Below are 14,504 nucleotides of genomic sequence, written 5' to 3'. Positions count from 1 at the left end.
GCGTACAATTTTAATTTTCGTTTGATTCAAACGAATGATTTCGCAAGATATGAAAACAATGGCCAGATACATTTACTCTTTTCAGATATTTCAAAATGTTTTTCGACATCGTCCGTTTAATATTTATGATATAACTTTTTTCTCTTAGCTTCAATAAATTCGTCGAATTTAAAAATTTCATCACCCGTGCAACATTTTCTCCGATTTCCTCAATCGTTTTCTCATGAAAGATCACAAACGCGAATAACAGAATTTCAGTTTCACTTTTTAAAGGAAAAGAAAAATGGCACGCAATAGGTGTAAAATTGCACGATAAATTTAGAAATACCACCACTTTACACTATCTTCCAATCTATGGAATTGATCGAAGTAACTTCTCTTCATTTTTTCACGTGAAATATCTTTCGAAGCAATATCTTCTTCCAAGAACTTTTTAAAAGGAAGCTTCAATCCGTTAACGCTATAATAAAACTTCAAAAATTATTATTATTTCGATTCTTTTAAAATATGAAAATGTATAATAATAAGTGTTCACACAAGGTTCTGTAATTTAATAAAATTCATTTCATCAATTTTTCATCAATTAAACGTAGAACGATTGCAATTATCTTCTAACTAACGTTTGAATAAGATTATTCGAAAGATCGACTTTAGGGAGAGCCATTTCGCTGAAGATTCTCGTTCCCGATATACACAATTCGAAACGAGTTTAAGACACATGAGTAGGACGCCTACGTTTGCACTTGGACTATACGATCCTACACACGTCGAGAAGGAAACTCGACGACTTGTAACGAAATGCAGTTTGTACGTTGTATAGGAAATTTTCACGCTCGAAGAAAATTGCCCTTGAAACATCTCTAGGATTAAAACGATATTATTATTATACACGACACAGTTTCTGAAAATCGTAAAAATGGGATATTAAAAAAAAAAAAAAAAAAAAGAAGAGAGAGAAGAAAAATTATTTCAAGCAGCTCATTTCGAATTCAAAGCGAGATTCGAAAATATTTTTTAGGATTGTTACAATTGTACATTTCATTTTACGTATTTTATTTTTTAATCTATCTTATTATTAGATTTAATTCCTAACTCTTACATTTATATTTGACATTTTTAAGATCGACTCAAAATTCTTTATCCTTTCGTCGAAAGATTGTCGCGCGAAAATAAAAAATCCTCAAACATAAGGCTATTTTAAAGACTATTTAGAAAATCGTTTCCCGGAAGATAAAAAAAAAACCGATACTATTTATCCAATTTGCTAAAGGACAAAAGAAGAAAAAAGAAAAAAAACGCATATTCAATCTCTGAAAAACCAAAACGACATCGTAATCTTCGAATCGAGGGAAATTAAACGTCAAAACCAAAAAACCAAACACGCCAGATTCGAAAACACGAGGGTGGACAACGAGAAAGACTCGAGGATTTGGAGAAAATTTCATCGAACACGTATTTCATTACATTCACCGTTGTAGGAAGGCAATTTTCGACGAAGAAAATTCGAGCAAACGAACCATGGAAAAATTCCATGTACACGATACGTTGCCCCGAGCCGAATTCCGTTAGGAAGATTAATTGGATATCTCTCTCTCTCTCTCTCTCTCTCTTTTCTCCTCCGTTAAAATACACGCCAAGGAGACCTTTTCAAAGCTCTCGAACCTTCATCGGTTTCTCCATCGGTTGATGCCATATATTCGCCTCACGTACCTTTTTCACGATCGTAGGGAGATCGATCCGCACTGTTAAACCGCACTCTACGAATCGTCACCGTGTAAATATCGACAAAGGGATACGCAAACCATGGACGAAAAGGAAACAGTGCCGCGATAGAAAGAGTGGCGCACGACACGAGCACCGGTTCGTCGACGACTGAGGACAGCGGAGGCGAGATGATGTCGGCCGACCTGACTGGGCCCTACATCGGGCCCTCCGCGTGGTGGGGGAGTCCCCTCGTTTCCAGAAGCGCCACGATCGTGGCAGGGTTACCTGCTGTCGGGGAGTTAAGGAACGGCCGAGGTACGCCGAGTTATTATTAAGGTTATTATCGTCATTATTCGACCCGGTTTTCGCCTGCCTCTCGTCCACCATTCGGATAGAATTCGATGAATTGGCTTTTCTCTTTACGGGGATACGAATGATAAGCAAGGGGATTTTAAATATTTGATGGTTAGTAAGTTGTGCAATAAGAATTCGTTTGGGTTTATTTAAAATTGTTTGGACGTTCAATATGTTTTTCCTTGGAAGGAAATGTATTATCAAGGAATTTTAAGAATGTGAATATCTGAGATAAGAGTTTACGATGACAGAATATTAATGCTTGAGAAATTATCATTAAAATGATAATATGCAGATTGAAATGATTTGTTCTTACGAAATTATTATTAGAATAACAATTAAAAGATTAAAATTCGTAGTACTAAAATAATTAAGGAATCATTATCGAAATGAAAAGGAAAAAATGAAACCTTGGAATTGAAAAATTTTTATTCATCACAGAAAATATCTATATTCCTTCGAAAGTATAACAATCACGTATAGAATCGATAATCGACGGAAATTGAATCTGCAAAACATCGGATCGTTTGGAGAAAAAGGGTCGCAAACAAAAGACTCGTTCGCAGATATTGACAATGAGGCATTAACAAGCGGTCGTATTATTTGATTAACTTGGCGTGCAATTGGGAAAAGCTAGAGAATGCGTATCCTTGATATTAAAAGCCAGGATAAATCCTCGCGGCTTTTAATTAAACTGAATCGCCTTTCGAGGCGCAGATGTTTCGATTTTAAAACGAAGGCGAATATACATGTCTTGTGACAAAGCAAAAAGAGGAAGAAAAAAATAAATAAATAAAACAAAATAAGATAAAAGAAAGTGAGAGAGAGAGAAGGAAAATAATAGAAAAGAGAGAAAAAAAGAAGGGAGAGTAACATTGCAAACACCTGAGCCGAGACCGGTTCACGATATCCACTACCTGACGCCAAACAATACATTATTGTGGGTGCACACCCGTGTCAGCTTGCATTCACGAATGTACACACACGGAACATTTCATTCGCGCCTCTGCTATACATTTTTCCAGTGTTAATGTAACGACGATACCGCGGATCGAATGGCGGCCATTGTCTCTCTTGATCATTCTCTCCACGACGTGCATTATGTTTCCACGCGTTACAAGTTGCGTTACCATCGTACGAATTCACGTATTTATGATGCTTTTTTTTCTTTTTTTTTTTTTTTCCATTTCATCTCGTATCTTCTTCAATCCAGGTCACTCCCTAGCCCAGTGATTTCTTTTTTTATTCCTCGAGGAATTTAAAAGTATAGCGATTTAGTATTTGTAAAATTGTACTTGTTTACGATTAATTTATTCTAGAACTTATTCATGGATATATTCTCGGTTCCAAGCGTGTTGTGTCATTTAATAGTGTTTTAGCGGTGTCGTGAATATTTGATACTATAAAATGAAAATGTAGAATATAATGGAGGAGCAATCATCGTGAGAGTTTCTTTAGAAAAATATTTTTGCTCTGGTGTTGGCGAAGGAAAAGAAATTTTCGTATTAATAATTGAAACATTTAGAATTTCATCGCGTGTCGTTATACTCGAAAAGGTGTATAATAATTGTAGAATTAGCAGGAAAAATAAATTCATCATTTGGATAGGGATACGATTGTCTTGTAATTCATTTAAGTAATTACCCAATTAAAAAACTTTCTTTTAAAAGAAAGTAAGGAAATTAGAAAGCTAAGGAAACTAGAGAAACTTTTAATAAAGAATTGCATTCTAAGATTTTTTCTTTTTTTTTTTCGACTTCTTGAACTGATAATTCTTATGGATTTGAAGTGATGAATGAAATAGTGCTATAAAGAGAAAAATTGTTTTAATGAATATCGGTGTTTCGAAGAAACTACCAAACCAAACTTCCTATGTCATCAACCCTCCATTTTGATTATTCAATTAAGATCCTTTTAAATTTCTTCAGTTTCAAAATTCAAAGAATCACTTGTTTACTCTTTACACTTTCTTATATCAAAATTAATTCAATTTCTAAATTATTAATTATTAAAAAAAATTTCTTCATAATAAGAATCAAGATAGAAAGGCATACGTTTAAGAGAAACCTCCCTGATTTTTGTTATTTATGTAATATTAAAGGCCATTCTGTTTGTTCGGTTCTTGCTGTGATTTAGAGCGATTCCTATTATACCTTTCAATCTCTTACCTTACCTGGGATACGAGAATACGTATGAATTGAAAAATAAGAGGAAAAGCTGAAGAATTTTTTTTTTTCATTGAAATGAAACTTCTTGAATGGATCACACTCACCATATGTGTCCATATATCTAGAGCTTACCAACTTCTTAGAACTTAAAATTCTAGCTTTCTTCAAAGAGATTGGCGTACATACATACCTGAAACATAAAGGAATAATTAGTCAGTTTTTTTATTTTATTTAAAATATTTATTCGAAGATATTATCTTTCACGTGTTACTGCGACAACAAAATGTGACGTGTATCTTTTTATCACAGAGTAAATATTTTTATCGAAACAAGATGTGAATCGAGCTTGATAAAGAAAATAATAAATTATAAAATACAAATAGCTGCTTATATTATGAATTAATGACTTTTTTTTTTTTGAGAATACTTTTTTGCTCTAATATTTTCTAAAAAAAAAAAAAGATTCAACAGATATTTATAGAAAATAATGATTTTTTTTGTTGGAAGCTAATTTTATCTAATTTTATCTTCTCCTGAACTTTTCTGAAATAATTAACTAACAGAATAACAGAAATAAAATTTTTTTTGAAATTTGGACACTCTTCAACAATTTCTAAAAAGAAGAATCTTAGAATCTTTGATGAAGATCTTTTCGAAGAAGAATTCAGGTTACAATCAAATAAATTATACAACCCATCTAATTATAAGTCTTAACAACCATTTGTAAATATCCATATCCAACAACAGATTTGTATAAGAATAATTCTTCACTTTATTCACGTTACTTATTTTTCTATCATAGCCCATGGCCATCCAATCGAACAGTTCGCGGCGAACAAATTGGGCAAATATCCCGGTAAAACTAATTCCTCCGTCAATAAGATTTGCGTTATCGGCACTGCAAGACTCTCCGCTAATTCTCAAGCTGCTCGAGCCCTCTCGACTTCCTCGATCTTCTCTCCTCAACCCTTATCTCAAGTAGAAAGTGGCAACGAGGCGCGGTGCCAGCTCGAGCCAATGCTTTTCCAATAAGCTTGCTGAAATTCTGTACGAACGAGAGGTTTGAACCGTCGAAAACGGAGAATTCGAGAGAGGAGAATGTTGGGGAGGGGGAGAAAGGAAAGGAGAAAAGGATGGATCTGACTTGAATAATGCACCGCGCGTATATCCTTCGTCGGACTCCTCTTGTGTCTCTTTGGACTTTCGACAACAGCGTGAATCAGCTTTCGCGAATTTCTTATCCCCTTTGTCTGTTCTAACCCTCGTGGCTGTCAGAAAGAGCAGGTTGATTTTTAAAAGGTGGAAGGAAGGAAATTGCTGGCCAACTTTTTGGTCCATACGCTCTTTGGAATTAAATTTGGCTCGTTACTTTTTTATCAAGGTTGTTTGATGGATGAGAAGGATAAATTGTACGTTTGAAAGATGATGAAAAGGTGAAAAATATGCGATAAGGTAAAAGAGAAGAGGTATACATTTTTTGTGAAATATCTTTCGAAGGTTCGTTCTAGAATTATAATTAAAGAATCTAAATGAAATAATGATCTTAAACACGATATAAAAATAATATTAAAAATGAAAATAAAGTGTCTGAAATATATTCTAAATTTTTAACTCTTCTTATCTTCTTAATTCTAACAACAATATGATGATAAATAAATATATAAAAGAATTCTATATGTTCATGGTAAGCAAATTGGATTTGCTCGTTGAAATCCTCTGACAAAGAAGTCGATGACTGCCATTAAAGAAAAATATGAACTATTTAGCTATCATATTTTCGAGTGATAATTACTTATTCTTAATTCTTTTTACAAAGATAAGATATAAGAACGATCAAACATTCACGTTTGTGAAATTTTAATATCACGTCAAGATGGACTTCCTTGCCAAAAAAGCAACCAAGTTAACGTGTTAAAAGATGAATAATATAATGGCGTCAGTTCTTGACACTTATTGGCGCAAAATTCAAGCGTCTTCCCTCGGTAATAGTGGGCTGACAAGGGGTAATAAAGTTTATGAGAAACATGTGTAGTGGTATAGTAAATATCGACATAGGAGAAAAGAACACAGCAGCGCATCGATGGCTTTGTGAATTTAAGTGCACTCGTATTTATGTACCTACAAATTATACAGGACACTGTGAAATGTTCGAAACCACCCATACATAAATCGATATGTCCATTCTCCGGGGAGAAGCTGTAAATTTAGAGCACATTATCGATTGATCTTAACATCAGGATCACAGTCACCCTCGCCATTATGCTAATAACGCAATTCATTTTCATGGAATTAAATGTTTAATCTCTAATAAAAGAACAGTTGTTAATAAGAATAAAAACGTATTAAAAATTAAATAATATCATCACCTATAAAATATAGAGAAAGAAATAAGTGATACACAGTTAATATGAAAAAAAGTTATAATAATGTGTTTGGATATTATTATAAATTATTGAAGATATGATTATAATGAATTTATTCGAGTTACTCAAGTTAATAGAATCAATTTCATTTACGATATTCATCTCTCTTCAAACTTTTAATTAATAGAGAACTAATTATATTAATAAAAACTAAGAAATTTCATTCATCATTGACTTATATTAAAGCCAAAAAAGAAGATTCTTTTGCATGCAAGATATTTCATGTATCCTTTTATTTAAAAAAAAAAAAAAAAAAAAAAAACAACTTTGAAAAAAGAAATTTACAAATAAATTCTGCAATTACATTAATCACAGAAAATAAAACAACTAAAACAACGTCCACGAAATCCAATAACAAATTTCACCCATCATCATCTTATCGAAACCGAAACAGAAGCACCCAAGGTCCCGTTGCCTTTCTCCAAAAAGAAGGAGACCAAGAACCGATACGTATTTTTAAGGGCTATCAGTGTCTCGGAACGTGGCTTCCTCCCTTCCCTTTTCGAAAAGAGCCTGGCGATCTCCAGATGGGCTCGTTAAACATTGCCCACGGAAAACAAGCCCACCCCTCTTGTCCCTCGTAGCAAATGGTACAAGGTTTCGAGGAGCAGCTGTCGTTCCACGGTAAAAACCACGGAGGCAACCAAGAACGTTCTCCTCATGCTCCTTGCGAGCATCTGTATAGACTTACATACACAGCTTGTATCCGGAGGACGATGTGCGCGCGCATCCTATTGGCGAGGTCGGTACGGAAGGTAACTTCACCACCTATGAATAACATGGAGGTGTTTAACGAGATCCGACACGTTTCACGTACTTGTGAACTACCCACGCTCGATTTTCTCGTCACTGAGAGATAACGTTTGCACCTATATGCACGAGACATCCTAGAATATAGAGTTGGTCGTGAATCGTGAATGAAACGAAGCGACATTTTCCTTCGACGTTGTACTCGTGAAATGTAAGTAGTAGATACTACGTAATTCAAGCGTGAGAAATATTTATATACTGTATGTACATGTGAATTGATGTTTGCGAGAAAAGTTCTTAACGAATTTCCAATATTTGATAGGTATGTAGAACGAGTAAAGATATAATAGACTAGGTATATGCATGCAGAGGGGATTTAAGTTAGATTGCAAATGGAATATAGAGATTCTGTGAAACGGAAAGTATATATCAATGGGATATATAATACCATCTGGAAGAATCAGAACATAAGGATCTGTACGTATTTTGTAGAATAATTTTACTAAAATGTTATATGTTATTCAGAATTCAATTTGATTTTATTCGATATTTAATAAATTTTATATCAACTTATTTACCAACAAGATACTTTAAAATCTTTTAATTTACAATTATAATACGTGCAAATAACATAGCGCAATTTAATAATATAATATTTCACTGTGAAACTAGTTTTTGAAATGTTATATTCTAGTTCCATATAGTGATATAGCTTGAATAAATTTACAAACAAGTTTGATAATCAATGTATTAATACATTAATTATGATTAGGCATCAGATTTATAATTAAGTATTTATAAGTTTCTAATAATTAGTTTAATTCAAATACCACGCGTGAAAAAATGAATCCATATTCGCATATTAATATTGTAGAAAGTAAGTACCTACATTGAATAATATAATGATATAGATCGGGATTATATTGGCAATTATAAATTGACGAGGAGATTTTAATTAAGATTTATTATTGGATTTTAATCATAATTTCATTATTCAAATAGTACATAAAGGCGTAGATAATAATTAATTAAATTTAAAATTAACAAATGAATAAATACGAAAACAATGTATAGAATATAAAACAAATTTATATGTTTATTTAAATACTTTCAAAGATTGATATAATCTTAAATATTAATGCATATTTATATAACGTATCAATGTGCATTTGTCGTTAATTGATTTTACAAATTTTTTTAAAAATTATAATGACGATTTCCCGTAAAATTTCATTTTTCTTAAATAATATTTAAAATTATATTGATATTCTAACTGAATCACAGTTAAATTATGTGCACCGTATTTTTCATTGATCCATAAATGGAAGAATAATCTTTTGTTTTCACTTGTACGATTCTTCGAAATAATGGTATCACATGAAAATAATTGCAAACATACGCGTATCACACAAATGCAGTATTGTATTATTTTTCAATAGACGTTGAATCAAAGCTAACAGTCATATCTACTTTTATACATATTATGGATTAGTGAATAGAAAGACGTTCTTTTGTCTTTCCTAAATACATGCAAAATGCACACATGTTTGAAATAATAACGTGCCTTGAGAATACTTGCAAATTTTGAGGTTAACACATTCTATATTCACTGCAACCAAACTGGATTAAGGTTAAGATATGATGTAATTTTGTCACTCATCCGTGGATAGAATAATAGTTAACGTTTTCGCCTTCCGTGTTTAATACATAATGATACTCCATGGGAATACTGGTAAACGTTAAGATTAAGTGCAATATTTCAGGTTTTCTAAAGGGAATCGTATATCTGGAAACTGCCTTTTGTCCTCGTTGAACGTATATAATATATCTGTAAAGTTTTGTTTGACTATTTCTCGATAGAATACTCGCACATTTTTGAGATTAAACACAAGATTCTAATAGAGAATAAATCGAAATTAACATTTCTCGTTGATCCATGAGAGATCTAACTTTTACGACAGAGAAAGATTAGCGTACAATGCATTATCTTTTATTGGAAAATTTACTGAATTTTCAGTAATTTTGTGAAGAGACAAATTTGTTGTTGAACTTTTCAGAAAAATAACTTTTTATTGGAAAAATCTGTTTGGAAATTTTAAATTCCAGCGTTTCTAGTAATAATATTTGAAAAATTAATTTTCAACTCGTGAACTTTCAATTTTCAAATTTTCAAATATACGATAGACTAAAAACTAAATCATATAAAAGAAAATAAATATCTTCTCCATGATAATTGACCGTTTATCCAAGAGATAAATTACACGTCATATAATGGTCGAAGCAGAATAACGAGAAATAAGATACGAAGGAACGTTTCGATTCCTATTTCGTTAAATCCTTCTGGAACGGATTAAACGGAGAGCCATGAGATTCAATTTGAAATGAGGGGGAAAAAGAAAAAAAAAAATGGTTCCCGTGGGAAACTGGGAGGAAAAACATAACAATAATCCATCGGCGGGAGTCGAAAAGTAGCTTCGCGTGTCGTTAATTCTCATTGTGCCGTTCCGAGGCGATTAACGAGTTCGATAAATTGGAACGAGAATGTGTGTGGCAAATGGATTAATACCGGTTGCAATTTCGAGGCGGATATACGAGAAGACGACCATTCGAGGGAAATTCGTTATTTATGAATTCGGAAACGCCTGAAATCCGAAAGGTCCAGGTGAAGCTACGAGGCACCACCTGCTGCCTTCAGGGACGGTCTACGCGGGCCACTACGTGGGTCCCTTGTCCAAGATTCGTGAAAAACTGCCCCTCGTTCCGGGCCTCGAACACCTGCACGCCGAAAATTACTTGGCAAATATCGCAACCATTCACGAGGACGGAATATTTCTAAAAACGTTCTTCTCGAAACACTTTTGCGTCTTCGATTGATAATGTTTCGCGTATTAAACAATGCAAATATTGAAAACGTAAATTTTGAAAGATTGTTAATTAATTATCGTGGCTTTGAAATTTGAAATTGTTTCGAATTAATGGTTCATGAACGATACAACAGTATTTTTGAAGAATTCTAAATTCTAGAAATGAAAATTTGATGTAGCAGTTGAAACTTATTTATTAAACATTTGAAGTTGGACTTTCTATCTCCGTTTCGTTTAATACAATATAAACTTAAAACGCTTAATAATAATTTGATAATTAAGTTTAATTACAATTTTCATTTCGATTTGATAAATATAAAAGTTAATAATATATTATTCTAAAGTAAACATTAAAATAAGGATTGATTGGAATTGTTTGCTTTACATCTATTTATTTGCGGAAGTATTAAATGGTAAAAAATGAGGAGGATAAAATCTGATCTTTCGAAGAGTCTGATTATTCTTCTAGATTCTTTATAACAATTGTAAATAATTAATCGAGGAGGGGAAGGAAAAAGATAGAAGATGAAGTTTCGTAATTGAGCAAAAGCTCGATTACGAAGCTTCAAATACTTTCTCGGGTTAAAGACAAATTTAATCGTTCAGTAGTGAATTAATTTATCCCGAGACAGAAGCAAAATAAATTCCTTGGAGCGAGCTAAGCTCGATCGTAATGAAGATATCGATCGCTTTGTGACCGTCTTTTCTTCCCTTATCGTCAACTCGAATACTCTTGTTTTAATTACGCGTGATTTATTCCTGTAATTATGGATTCCAAGTCCCTGTCAAAGTTTCGATAAACGATAAACAATTTATTAATTATAATAACAATTATCACACTTCTATAGAAACGATACAAATCGTGAAATTTCTATTTTTTAAATAATAATGTTATATAATAATGTTGAAATGCCGTATTGCTTATAAGTGTAATATTTCGATAAAAGATGTCGCATATTTAATTAAAACGTAATTAAATTAAATTGTTGTATTCAATTTAAAATAATGAATGTCTAATAATCTATTTAGACGGTTAATTAATATACTAAAATTGCATTAATCATGAATTAAAGTTGCTGATAATAATTAAATTGGATCGATGATATAATTTGAAAAGCAATCGATCTCGTAATAAATCTACATAAACACATACATTTTTTAACAGTTAGAAAATAATTATTGGAATTTCAAAATTCCATCAATTATCAAAGAACAATTATTAAAGAAACAAACAAATCACCAAAAATTTCCTATTAAATATAAATAAATTTTTGCTTTTTCGCTGTATATTTCAAAAGTTCAAAAATTATTTTTAACGAATTTTCCCTTGTTACACATTACTTGTACCAAACGACTTGAAAAAAAAGGATCCGAACAAACCGATCTCCGTAAGACCGATCACCTTTTCGACTAATTCGAAAAGAAAGCAATAAACGCTGCGTATTTGCGTAACAACGAAAGCATTCGAGCTTTCCCCGTGTACACGTCACGTTTATTACTTTCAGACTCGTCAGACGCAATATCCTCTGTTCCATCGCTTTGCGTAACTTCACGAGGCGATGGCAAAAGGTCGGCGTTACTCTTGAACGAAATGAAACGAAGGAAAAGCTGGAAGAAAGGAAAATGGAGAGGAGGAAAACTGGGGAATCCACCGGATATCGTATTTTCTCGCAATGCATTACACCAGACTCTCTCTTTCTCGCCCTCTCGTCTCTCTTTGTTTCACCCTCGAACGACGCCCTTTTCGTTGGATCCTGTACCTCTGGCACGAGTGGAAATGAGGTTAGGGGAGAATGACTAAGTGCGCGCGAGGGGTTAGGTCATGTGAAGAAGGCTGATCGAGGGGTGGGATCGAGCTTTCCTGAAATTTCCCTAAGACTCGTTTAACCTCCTTCTAAGGCCTTCGAACGACGTGTTCTCCGGTAAAAGGGAGAGAGAAAAAAGAATTTGCATGGAAAGAAGAGAATTGACGATAATAAGTATGCAAAGGAGTCGTAGATTTTCATATGAAACACAACTATTTGTTATTGCAATTCGAAGTTGAATGTATCATGATCATTTAAAAATTAATTAAATTTAACAATTTGTTTGCAAGTTTTTTAACGTGACAATTTAATAAATTATTTTGATTATAATGATTTGAATTTTGAAAATTTTTCACTCTCCTTGTCTTCCATACGATAAAATTAATCTGTACATTTGTATACGAATTAATAATAATAATAATTAAATTATCCCATTCTACGGAATGGTATGCAATTTTAATATGAAACATTTTTTCAAATAATAATTTTCAATTTAAATATCCGTATATTTTATTCTTTCTATTTATCGCTGCTATTAATTTTAATGAAATATATCGTAATTACAATTTAATTACAATTTTAGTATGACGTTTTAAATTAATAAAGTTAATATTTCAAGTTTAATCGAGGGGAATTTATTTAATTAAAATGAAATCCATCATAATTTACACGACATTCTAACGAAGTACAAACCCTTCTTCCTCGTTAGTTTTACAAAACTTATAACCAATATTTTAAATAACTTATAAAACAATCTTTTTCTCTTCTCTTTTCTGTCAATAAGTTACATCGACGTTCTCTCTACTGTCATATATAATAAACATAAATCAATATTTGTCGTTCGAAATTAAAGTATTCGTCATAAATAGATTGCAGATGTTCTACTAAACTAATATAACTCGTCAAACGATCAAATTTTCACGTAGATTCCATTTTCCATTTTAACGATGAAAATATAAATTTACCAAAACCAATATGATCATAAATAAATAAATATTCTTATCAAGAATCTTGTTTACGCGTGAGAAAGCATTGACGATTGATTACGCAATTATGACCAAACGTTTAATCCTTTTTCCGATTTTTTTTTTTGCCTCGTTTCCAATCTCGTCGCAATCACCGTCGAATTTCCGGCAAAATCAGCCTGCTTTTCCGACTCGACGCCCGTTTCCATCGACGTGTTTTCGAGCCACCCTATATTCGATGGCGAGGGTGGTTGGAAAATCGAGGGGTGGAACAGGGTGACTAACTGCACGAGCATGGAGGAGGGTGGCTAAGAGTACTTGCCGCGAATACCAAGTGTCTCTAATACAGGGTGTCCCCACGAAATATTTGTGGCACACAGCTCCACTATCGCGAATCCTCCCCTTCTCACTCATGTTTTTAATGGGTTCGTGTTTCTGGTCTTCTTACACCCCGGATCGAAGGAATCGTAATATAAATTACACTCGAAGAATAACAAGGGTCCAATATTGGCGCAATATCCAATTAAATATTAACTTTATCGAGAAAATTCACCCTAAAATTTATATAACGATATTTATCTTCGAATACAACATATCTTTTCGCTAGTATAATTGCATTTATTAATTATTATATTTTCTAAATTTATTGTTGAAATGTTTTATACTTCTTCTTTTGAAAAATCTTTCTATATTTCTTACTTGGCCAGTTACACAATTACATTGTAAACATATGCAAAATTATGAGATAAAATGAAAAATATAGTTTATTATTTACAGAAAATTATTCTTAAAATTCATAATATCGAGTTAAAATAAGAAAATGATAATAAATTATAATCTTCTTTTCGTAAAGGTAAGAGGAAATCAATTACAGCGACAGAGTTAATCTCAAGTCGAAGAAATTTATCTTTCGGTTAACGGTCCAGCAATATGGATCTGAAAGCATAATCCATCAGGGACGTATGTATCAACAGCGTTGAATGGAGCCACGTAACACTCGGCACGTGAAGAACACACGACCCTCGCACCCTCCATTCTTCCCCCGTGTCGATTCGCTTCTCATTCGTCCCTTTGTCTATCAGCTTCCTCTCACTCGGATTCCGGATACCTTTCTGTTATTCTATTACTGTTTTAAGGCCACGTATAAGATTTCACGTATGAAAATGATTATTTCAAACTCTTCAAATTCACTAGCCTGTTTCAATTATTAGAATTTACTTATTTGAATTGAAATGAAATGGAAAAAATATTATTTCTTTTAGAAATCTATTCTTGATTTAAATAAAAAAAAAAATTCTTAATTTTTGATCGATATTATTGCGAATTGTTCGTAAGCTATAAAAAAAAAAAAAAAAAAATTGAACGATTTAAAGAAGTTACATATGATGTTACAATAATTTTTATTTCATAAATGGATACTTGGAAAATAATTATCGTTGCAATTTTTGTTTTAACATCGACGAAGAGAATT

The 14,504-nt window shown here is 32.5% G+C and overlaps 1 protein-coding gene and 1 long non-coding RNA gene across 9 annotated transcripts in view; one reads left to right on the top strand and one right to left on the bottom strand.

Annotated features, from left to right (window-relative positions):
* Liprin-gamma (liprin protein kazrin) overlaps positions 1-14,504 on the bottom strand; it is a 157,065-nt gene that overhangs the window by 94,297 nt on the left and 48,264 nt on the right. For 2 of the 8 annotated variants that reach the window (XM_086914692.1, XM_086914696.1), the window contains exon 1: positions 1,711-1,894. The exons of the other annotated variants lie outside the window; for them this stretch is intronic. The gene's annotated coding sequence lies outside the window, so the exon portion shown is untranslated. Of the gene's footprint in view, positions 1-1,710; positions 1,895-14,504 lie in introns of those variants that run through there. 8 annotated transcript variants of the gene reach the window in all.
* Positions 7,400-12,401, top strand: LOC147656535 (uncharacterized). The gene is made up of 3 exons (XR_015294286.1): positions 7,400-7,610; positions 7,722-7,876; positions 11,769-12,401. It is a non-coding gene; the product is annotated as an uncharacterized LOC147656535 (long non-coding RNA).

Source organism: Apis florea, unplaced genomic scaffold (assembly GCF_048593485.1).
Source record: "Apis florea isolate Af1SG1 unplaced genomic scaffold, ASM4859348v1 contig_3696_pilon, whole genome shotgun sequence".
Classification (NCBI taxonomy): Eukaryota; Metazoa; Arthropoda; class Insecta; order Hymenoptera; family Apidae; genus Apis; species Apis florea.
The sequence above is the reverse complement of the archived record's forward strand: the minus strand, read 5'-3'. Positions and strand labels throughout refer to the sequence as shown.